The sequence below is a fragment of the Protomyctophum parallelum genome, assembly GCF_964188405.1.
Source record: "Protomyctophum parallelum genome assembly, chromosome: 16".
Lineage (NCBI taxonomy): Eukaryota > Metazoa > Chordata > Actinopteri > Myctophiformes > Myctophidae > Protomyctophum > Protomyctophum parallelum.
The window spans coordinates 40,553,379-40,564,397 of record NC_139711.1 but is presented as its reverse complement, the minus strand read 5'-3'; positions in this window follow the sequence as shown (position 1 = coordinate 40,564,397).

Genomic DNA, 11,019 nt, shown 5'->3' with positions numbered 1-11,019 from the left:
TGGAATATTCAGCAATGCAATGCAATCGTAATTTCATTCACCCGAAGTCGAGATCCTCTGTGCTTTAGTTATAGGCAGTGAATAAAGCTTGGAAATATTTAATGAGACAAATGCATTCATTTTTCCTGTTTTCATGGAGGCAGACTTTTTCCAATTCCGGTTCATTTCCGGTTTTATCGATCGCCACGCAAACCCAGAGCTATTCATATATGGAGGTGAAGAGAAAAGTAAAAACCCTTAAATGACTAAATATTTCATCAATGGCAGTGAATGTGTTTAACCCATTTTGGGCGGGAACCCCTTTTGGTGTTAGCATCATGTTATGCTTTAGCTATTGAAAAATAGCAGATCTACAAGCTCATAGCGTGCCACCGAGTGGCGCGCTACGAGCTTGTAGGTCTGCTATTTTTGAGAAATCGAAGAACCACTGACATAGAAACATAGCTTTTTCAGAAAACTGTCAGGATGTAGAAGACATTTTTAGAATCTGATCTCAGGTCAAAATGGGTTCAAAATGTATATACGGTAGTTTGAGTTTACTGTCCCCATCACTGCTGTCGTCTCTGTTTCTTCATATTATCCCTCTTTTTCCAGCCCAGTCTGACTTCCCGTCTCCGTGTCCTCCTCCTCCCTAAATCCCCTGATTTTGTTTGGTACGTGCGGCGTGTTAAACACCGATGTAGTAAAACCACCCCTATAGTTCTGAGGCCCTCGGGGGGAAGAGAAGGCTACTGGGAAACAGCAGGCCTGGAAGGAAAGGAAAGGAAGGAAAGGGGAAACTAGGTCACGAACGTGGAGGAGAGGAACCGCTTTTCCCACAGCCGAGCCGAGCGAGGCCCGGCGGGAAATGCCGCGCCGTGTTTCAGAAGTAATGCTTGTTTATTTGAAATTGTAGTTGGAGCGGTAATGTATCTCTCCTGGCGACAAACACACGAGAAAGATAAGGCATTGTGGAAGCCGAGGGATATAAAGTAAATAATAGCATATAGGTTCTTTTTTAGTGGAACCCAGGGTGGAATGAGGCCGGGTAATAATAATAATATTATTATTATCATCACATATTATGGGAGTTGGATTTCAGTACACTCCAGCGGTAGACAGAGGGTGCTGTCCATTAAGTCTGTTGCTTTTCCGGGACATTAATGTATACACACTGTGTACACACACAGTCACAAGCTACTGTCAGTCTGTCTGTCTGTCTGTCCCTTTTTCTGTTTCTTTTTCTCACTTTTGTCTAGAGATACTCCAATATACCATTTAGTTTAGTAGTTTCTGACAGAGTAGGAGTACATACAATTTACAATTTAGGCATTTAGCAGACGATCTTAGTCATACTGTACTTAATTTTGATAATTTTTAATTTTTGTACTTCGTTTTGGTCGCAGCACAATGATCGATTGAATGTTTGGGTATCGGGTCAGAGTATCGGGACTTTTACCGATATATACCGAGTATGAGTGATGCAACTCTACTTTTGTCCTCACACACACACACACACTCAGCATTGCTATCATGTCCTCCTGCTCCCTGGCTCCAGTCATCACTGTCTCCTCTCGCACTCATTAGGCTGTGGGAAGAGTAGGGCCTGTCATCCTCTCTCTCTCTCTCTCCACACACACACGCACACACACGCACGTGGACAGAGCACGAGCTGTCAAGCTACCATCCAGTCATCCCTAAAGCCAATGATCTGGAGATGCGTCTCAGGCCTCAGTGATGGACGACCACTCCCCTGAGACACAGAGAGAGAGAGAGAGAGAGAGAGAGAGAGAGAGAGAGAGAGAGAGAGAGAGATATGAGGGGGAGGGGGAGAGAGAGGGGGAGGGTGAGAGAGAGGTAGGGAGAGAAAAACAGAGACAAGAGAGGAACGGAGCTAGAAGAGAGAAAGAGAGAGGTAGAGAGACAGAGAGAGAGAGACTGTGATACAAAGAGAGAGAAATACAGAGAGAAAGAGTGAGAGAGACGGAGAGAGAGACAGTGAGACAAAGAGAAACACAGAGAGAAAGGCAGAGAGAGAACTGACAGCGAGAGAGACGAACACAGAGACAGAGAGAGAGAGAAGGGGGGGGGGTCTGTCATGAGAAGGCAGCTTGTGACAGCTAGCTGACTAGAAGGAGACATTTGGGGGCTGAGCCTCCACTCCACTCTGCCAGACTGACACAGTCATGGTGTCAACAGGTACAGTAACAGTCATGGTGTCCAGGATCCCTGACTTGTCATTATTATAAAGGCACAATAAAAGTGACGGGAGAAAAAGCAAGAGAACATGAAACTAGCCTTTCACCTTCCAGAGGTTGTGTAACTACCGTAACTAGCTGTCACTGGTATAGGCAGGCTAACTGTCCACAGCCCTCCGGTGAGAGAGTGAGTATAGACAGAAATGGTGGCTATCTTCTTATAATGAGTATTAGTGAAGACGATGGGATGAAATTGGCCAAAGTGGTCCTTTATGTTTTGCTTAGTTGTGAGAGTGAAACAATGCAGTACGAGTCATTTCTGGATCTTAGACTGCCATCTAATGGATACATGGATCACTAAAGCTGTGCAGATTTACAGACACTCTCCTATATATTCCCCTGACAAATTCATAATCACAATATATATTTTTGTATTTATAAACAAACAAAAAAAGCACAAAACTCCTCCTCTTTTTGGCATCTGCCACTTGAATTTAGGAAGGCAACCCTCCACTGCAATGATTTGATTTGTCTACTTTAAATGTATTGATCAAAACTGCTCATGGGGGTCATTGTCAATAAACGTACTGGAGCATAAACATTGTGAGTGAGTAGCTTCTGTTCTCGTCATTCGACAGCAGATATGAGCATATTCTATCAAATGTCAACAAGATCACAGTGATCATTATAAGTTGGCATACACTTTGGAAACACCGTTAGTCCAAAACAAAGCTCTAATGAGGAGAGGTGTCTAATTGCCTAGCAGAGCTGCCAATCAAGATATATTTGGCCAATCACATATCAGTACCTTTATTTGCCATACCCCATTCCTCCATCACATGCAAGGCACCAACCTGCACATCGGGAGCAATTAGGGGTCCAGAGTTGGTACTCGGAAGCTTGCGGTTCCCATCCAGTCAGTCTACCCCTGAGCCACTGTTCCTATCCAGTCACTCTACCCCTGAGCCACTGTTCCCATCCAGTCAGTCTACCCCTGAGCCACTGTTCCCATCCAGTCAGTCTACCCCTGAGTCACTGTTCCCATCCAGTCAGTCTACCCCTGAGCCACTGTTCCCATCCAGTCACTCTACCCCTGAGCCACTGTTCCCATCCAGTCAGTCTACCCCTGAGCCACTGTTCCCATCCAGTCAGTCTACCCCTGAGCCACTGTTCCCATCCAGTCACTCTACCCCTGAGCCACTGTTCCCATCCAGTCACTCTACCCCTGAGCCACTGTTCCCATCCAGTCAGTCTACCCCTGAGCCACTGTTCCCATCCAGTCAGTCTACCCCTGAGCCACTGTTCCCATCCAGTCAGTCTACCCCTGAGCCACTGTTCCTATCCAGTCAGTCTACCCCTGAGCCACTGTTCCCATCCAGTCACTCTACCCCTGAGCCACTGTTCCCATCCAGTCACTCTACCCCTGAGCCACTGTTCCCATCCAGTCAGTCTACCCCTGAGCCACTGTTCCCATCCAGTCAGTCTACCCCTGAGCCACTGTTCCCATCCAGTCACTCTACCCCTGAGCCACTGTTCCCATCCAGTCACTCTACCCCTGAGCCACTGTTCCCATCCAGTCACTCTACCCCAAAACGTGTGAAATGGGGCCATTCTCACTTTCTACTTTTGGCACTTTTTTGTAAATATTTGATACCAATACTTTTGTACTTTTACTCAAGTACAATTTGAATACCAGACTTTTACTTGTAACAGAGTATTTGAACATTGCAGTATTGATACTTTTACTGAAGTAGAAAATGTGAGTACTTTTTTCCAACCCCTGTTTCAGCCTGGTCTGGTCTGTTAACCACAGGTGACTGCAGTTTAATGCATTCCACATGTGGCCTGGCTGGACATGTAGTCAGCTGACCACCCAACTCACAAATAAATGTGCACGCACGAATGCGTGCGCATGTGCGCACACACACACACACACACACACACACACACACACACACACACACACACACACACACACACACACACACACACACACACACACACACACACACACACACACACACACACACACACACACTTGTGCCTCACAAACATCACAGTATTCCTCAGTTCCTCAGTAAGCATCATTCCCAGGTCTAATAAACAACAGACGCATGCATGCACGCACACGCACACACACACACACACACACACACACACACACACACACACACACACACACACACACTTTTACAACGCAGCAACAAAGAAAAGCAAAAAAAAAGCAAAAGAAAATCTTTTGTGCTTTATAGAACAAAACCTGCTGTCATTCTGTAAAACTGTCACATAACACCCTCAAATACAGATATTTGATGAGAGGTCATGCTCCGTTATTTCCACCCTAGAGTGAATTATAGAAACCTCTGGAGGTTTTTCCGCCCGCAGCGTGTCTGGTCTGGCAGCGCAGTCTGACACACAGACATATTTCATGTGCTCCTTTTCTGGATTGAACTTGAACTCACAACCGTGGAATGGGAAGCCAAAGAGGTATTCTGAGAGTGTTGGTTGGAGCTGGCTGAGCATCACACACAGACTATATTGGCCTACAACTCAGAGAGAGAAAGAGAGAGAGAGAGAGAGAGAGAGAGAGAGAGAGAGAGAGGGCGGAGGTAGGGAGGGAGGGAGGGAGGGAGGGAGTGAGACTGAGAGGGAAGTCTGCATCTGTGAAGTGCTTGGAATCATGCTGCCACGTCAACACTTGTCTGATAGGCCGCCAGCATTGAGGTGAAAGGGAAAAAAAACTAACTCTATTCTCTTCACTCTGCTCGTCCAGTCCAGCAGGGTTCCAAAACAGTGTGCCGACTCTGCCGAGGCACGGTAGCCTGCGTGCCGTGAGACAAGTGTGCTTTAAGATGTTATGACAACCAAATGCTCCTTTAAAATGCATTATGAGTACTTAGTTTGTCTATTTTGGACACATAGGCAACATTTTTCTTTTTTTTTTAATGTTGTCGCTTTGTATTTCAGCATTGTTTTAATTTTATTTGTGTAAAGTATAACACATTTTATCTATTTGGGCATTAGTAAATAAACAAACCATACAAAACTCTGGGTTTTGTTCATGATGAAGTGAGGGGAGTACGGCTCAGGAGATCAGCCAGAGAATTGGAGCAGCACGGGCGGTATTACAGAGAGGCAAAGCTCTCGGTCTGCAGAGCAATCTTCGTTCCTACTCTCACCTATGGTCATTGGTCATGAAGTGTGGGTCATGAGACTCATGACCGAAAGACTAGGGCAGAGCTACCAACCTGCACACATTTTGTGTACCAACCACGCAATTCTAGGCGTATAGACACCTAGAATTGCGTGGTTGGTACACAAAATGTGTGCAGGTTGGTAGCTCTGCTAGGGTCGTGGATACAAGCAGCCAAAATGAGTTTTCATAGCGTAATATGACATAAATGTAAGGTGCTATATAGTACCAATGTTATTTATGGGGTGCCGTGGATGGATGGAAAGGTTTTACAGTATTTACAAGGCTGAGACAAAATATTTTGTGATTCTGTAGATCCACAACTGATGGCTGTTGTAGCCCAAAAGCTCTAGCTTGAACTTAAAAGGAAAATAGCCAACTCACACATATGATAAATTTAATTGACCAAGAGCCACTGTAAATGCTAAATGGTGCATTTACATAGCGCCTTTATCCAAGGCTTTAAAGAGATTGGGCATTACAATCACCCATTCACACACCCATTCATACACAGATGGAAAAGGAAACCATGCAAGGCTCTAACTTGCTCATCGGGAGCAATCAGGGGTTCAGAGTCTTGCTCAAGGGCACTTCAACACTAACTCATGAGGAGCACAGGATCGAACCAGTCGACCCTGAGCCACTGCTGCCACTGTTCCCTGTTACAACTCACTACCTTCAATGCCAGAAAACATACATCAGCATTCAATTCAGAGACAGAAACACTCACTGAACATGTTAGCCCCAATGGGTCCCAAAATGACAGCAATAGTACAACAGCTTGCTTCATCCGATTGGTCCGGGCAGCTCAATCAGTAGAGCTCTCGCCTTTGGACCACAAGGTCACGGCTTCGATTGCGGGACACGGCCAACTCAGCATATGAGTAGCACAGCTTGGGTGCAGGAAGTCGTGCGGTAAGTACTGGGAGCTGCTGGTAGGTGGTGGCAATCCATCTACCATTGTAACGAGGACAGACTCCCGCCAGCTGATACCGACAATAAGCCACTCCCGACCTACTTATTATTGATTGAATCACATCAGCATACACACTTCACAAGCAGCAGCAGCAGCAGCACCGGCAAAAACAAACACAAAAAGAGTCCTACCTTGGGCTGACTTCTACTTGACGTCATCAGTTGTGTGATCTTCATCAGTAAGTAGGTCTTCTCCTTGGATGGCTTCTCCCGGGGTCCCAGATGTAGGTCTTCTCCTTGGATGCCTTCTCCCTGGGGTCCCAGATTAGGTCTTCTCCTTGGACACCTTCTCCCGGGGTCCCAGATGTAGCGGAGACAACGTCTGGGTCTTCTCCTTGGACACCTTCTCCCGGGGACCCAGATGTAGGTCTTCTCCTTGGACACCTTCTCCCGGGGTCCCAGATGTAGGTCTTCTCCTTGGACGCCTTCTCCCGGGGTCCCAGATGTAGGTCTTCTCCTTGGACGCCTTCTCCCTCCCGGGGTCCCAGATGTACTCCTGCTTCCAAGAATAGGGTTAGGTTTTGGCACAGTGTACTTCGGTTACTTTAGGAATGCCATAGCAGTTCCGCCGGCGGTTGGTAAAAGGGCAACTGTGTTGGTATTCTCGCTCCTAGGATCCGGAGGAACACCATGAGCCTTGAGTGTCAGAAAAAAGAAAACAAAGAAAGAAAAGTGACCAAAAGACACATGTATAATGTACCCTTATGACCAATAGCCACAACACAACATACACAGCCTAGTACGTACTGTCACAACAAGTCAACAACTCAATAGTAGTGACAACATACACAGCCTAGTATAATAATACATATATGCTGTGTATACTGTAACAATATACACACTACACGGTATATTCCAGATCCAGCAGTCACTGAACATGATTCATTGCCACACAGTCAATGGGGTGTAGTTTATTTTGGATAGACTAGTCAGTCACTATTCAAACACAGACAAATAAATACTATAATATAGTACACGTGTTTCTCTTCCCTACACATATTGATTTATTATGTCCTCACTATCTGGTGTCATTTTTAAACATGCACACATTACTGACTACTATAGGGCCAGCCTAAGCAATTCCCGCTAGGGCAGGTAAAACATATTCAGGCAACCAGTTATGATCCGGAGAGGGTTTTCAACGGCAGTGTTGTCCTTTTCAGCATGTGGGCTTTATGTGGCCCAGCTGGGTCCACAGCATTTGGCTGCAGCCAAGGAGTGAACCCTTGAAGTAAATTGAGAGCTAATAATGGATTGCATTTTATAACGCTTTTCTATACACAGATTGCTTACTCAAAGCGGTGAACAGTCAACACCAGCGTCCTCACTTCCCACCATAGACTCTAAAGCTTCCCACATTCAAACACCAATGGTGGCAAGCTAGCACAGACCGACTCATTGGAGGCAATATGGGGTTCAGTGTCTTGCCCAAGGACACTTCGACATATGGACAGGACAGGAGGAGCCAGGATTCGAACCAACGGCCCACAGTATCTGCTTTACCTCCTCCTGAGCCCCAAATTAGAAATGTATTTTTTTCCTACGCCACCTCATACCTGTCTTGTTATGCATTCATATCCATGTAAACACCATTATTTTTGGGTTAGGGTTTCTTCTTTCAATATACTGTAGCTCGGTTTTCATTTATTATTTAAAAAAAAAATCCACTCATTTCATTTCCTATAATGAAGACAATGGACAAGGATGTTATCTTATCTCCCTCTGAGCAATAGTTGGCTATTAGAAGTCTGTCTAAAAAAGGGTTTAACTGGTCTAAAAATGAAAGTTTAGCGTTCTAATTTAAGCTTAGCTTAGACGTTGATTTCAGTTTTTAAACGTCTATAGCATATAGACATTGAAATGACTATAGCCTTTGTTTATAATCTAAGCCTAGGCATCTTAAAAACTTTCATTATATGTTAATATTATTAAATGTTACAGCCAGGTCAAAATTTACCCATACACAGTAAAGAAGGTAAAGCAATTTATTTGTCAAGAACCCAAACTTGTAGTGTTGCCCGCTCAAATGGTACCTCGTCAGATAATCCCCATAGCCTATTCCGTGAACCGACATCACTGTAGTAGCCTTTTCATAAATTATATTTGTACGTATACCGGTAGTTAGATATTCCAGCTGCGGTCCAGCCTCTCCCACCCCTCACTGACCAGTGAGTGAGTGAGACAGTGATTGACCAAGACTTATTTCATGAAATGCATGTAAGCCCTACAAGTCAGAACCCAATGCTACTGAAGTTTCTGACATTTTTGAGACCCAGACATCCAAATTTCAGAAAAGCTTTACGGAGGGTTCCGAGTTCGGTCTGGTTTATTAACCAGGCTAGGTTCCGAGAGGGGCTAGAAATGCATGTAGCTGCAGAACAGTGTCGGCTGCGGACAACAACAAAAACAAATCTACAAGCACATTGCACACCGTTTGAATTAGGCTTTAGTATGCTGCTACCCTTTCAGATAATTCCAGGAAAAAACCGTTTGCCGGTCAGCCTAACTAACACCAAATAATGTCACTTCAATAAGACAAGATATTATTCCAGAGAATTTGATTTCAACAGTATTTACCGCATGATGGCAGCGCGTGCTCAGCTCAAGTGTGCTCAGTGCCTCGCCCTGGTTGACGTTAGCATTAGCATCAGTGCTAGTCCCAGGCTCCCAGCAGCAGCATCACCTGTCTCGTCTTCATGTGGTGGTTTAAGAAAGCAGTTTGAAATTTAATGGAACCTTTTTCAGTAATTTAGCCGTCTTCGCATCCTTAATCTTTCTTGCTTTCCTCTTGGAAGGACCGCTCGCCGGCATATTGTCTTAATTTGTCTATGTCTCAAATCTCACAAAACAAACGTAATCCAAATTGAAAAACGCCCGCCTCAATGCAGTCACAAATCTGATTGGACAAAACACAGCCGGATGCAGGGGTCACATGAGTGACGGTAGTACTATAGGTAGCAGGCAGGTATATCAAAATAAAATGTGGTTAAAGTTAACCGTCCACAATTTATTTATAATATAAATTATCACCACATCACCTTAGTATGTCAAGCTTAACAGATTGATTTTGAGCTTCTACTGCATTAATGATAACAAATCATTTTAATTTCATTTCACTAAGGCCCAAGGCCAATAAGGGTAAGAAAATACAAATACAAAATATGTAATTTTCTCAACAATGATGACAACATGTATTTAAAGTAATAAGTGATGATAGCCTATAAAGTTTTTGGTGCTGCACAAAAAAAATCACAATATTTAATTATTCATAATATATTTGAGCATTTTGAGGCAACAACATATTAATATTTGCAAATCTGCCTGAAACAAGTAATCAACATAATAATCCATTGGATTTCTAGTCCTTAGCTTCAGGAAGGAGCTTGAACTGTGCTATTATTGTTAGGTTAGGTGGCTCTATTCAGAAATATATATATACCTATAACTCCTGGTGGTCAGGGACGGGGTGGGAGTGACTCCCATTAACTTACAGCCTTCAAGGCCCCCGGCGGCGGGCGGCCTGAGGCCCCTCCTCAATGGGACCTCCAAAGTGGGCCCCACTTTGGACCACTGCTTCACAGTACGGTGGAGCAGTGGTCTGCAAAGGGCCCACTTTGACGCCCAGCCTGTAGGGCCCCAGCCCCCAGGAGCCTGCGCTGCGTTTCAGGCTCAGACCGAGGGAGAATACAGAGCAGAGGAGGGGCCCACACACATTTGAAATTGGTCCTCAAAGGGCCCACTTTAAGGGGTCCCCAGCAGGGGACCTCCAGCCTGGCGGGTGGTAGAGGCCGGGCTCCAGGGGCCCTTGTCAGGGCCTCAAACCCAGTACTGCGCGCCGCGGTCCAGTTTCCCACGAAGGGCCCCTGAGAGCCAAAGGCCCCTGGGCCGCGGCCCCACTGGCCCAATGGCTAATTTGTCCCTGTGCTCAGGTGTGCTGAGTGTGTGTCATACTGAAGCAGCTGTGGACGGTTCGCTGCTGACAGTGCTGTTAGATGGTCATATGGTGCCACCGTGAGGATAAAAATTGACATTGCACCTGATGCAGAGGTCTTTCCAGTGTCACACCAGCCATTCGATTTGAAAGTATCGTAGAGAGCCTTTTACTTTTACATCAGCTATTCAAATTAAAATCAAGTATTTCATCTGGTACAAGCATAGCAAGGCAATCCTGGTAGATTTGCTCTCAGGAAAGTTTGTAAATAGCCAATGAGTTTCGATCATAATGGTTTCGATTGAATGAAATAGAAATAACAGTATGGCAGTAGGCCTACAGGAATAAAATAAACTCTGCTAAAAGGACTCATTGTGTCCATTGTACTCAATTCATCAATTCCCTGTTGGAGTATTCTTTGTTGGCAACACAGACAAATAGAGTGGCGGTATGGGAAAACCGTGAGGTTGCCAGTTTGATCCCGGGCACCCCCAGAGTTAGTGTCAAAGTGTCCTTGAGCAAGACTCCGTCTGAACCCCTATTGCTTCCGATGTGCAGGTTGGTGCCTTGCATGGTTTCCTCTGCCATCAATGTATGAATGGGTGAATGTAATGCCCAATCTATGCAAAGCGCTTTGGATAAAAAGCGCTATATAAATGCAACATTTACCATTCATGATAAATGATAAAATGGAAATGTAAGACTTAGACAAGGAAACAGAGGAGACAGAAGGAGAATAGATG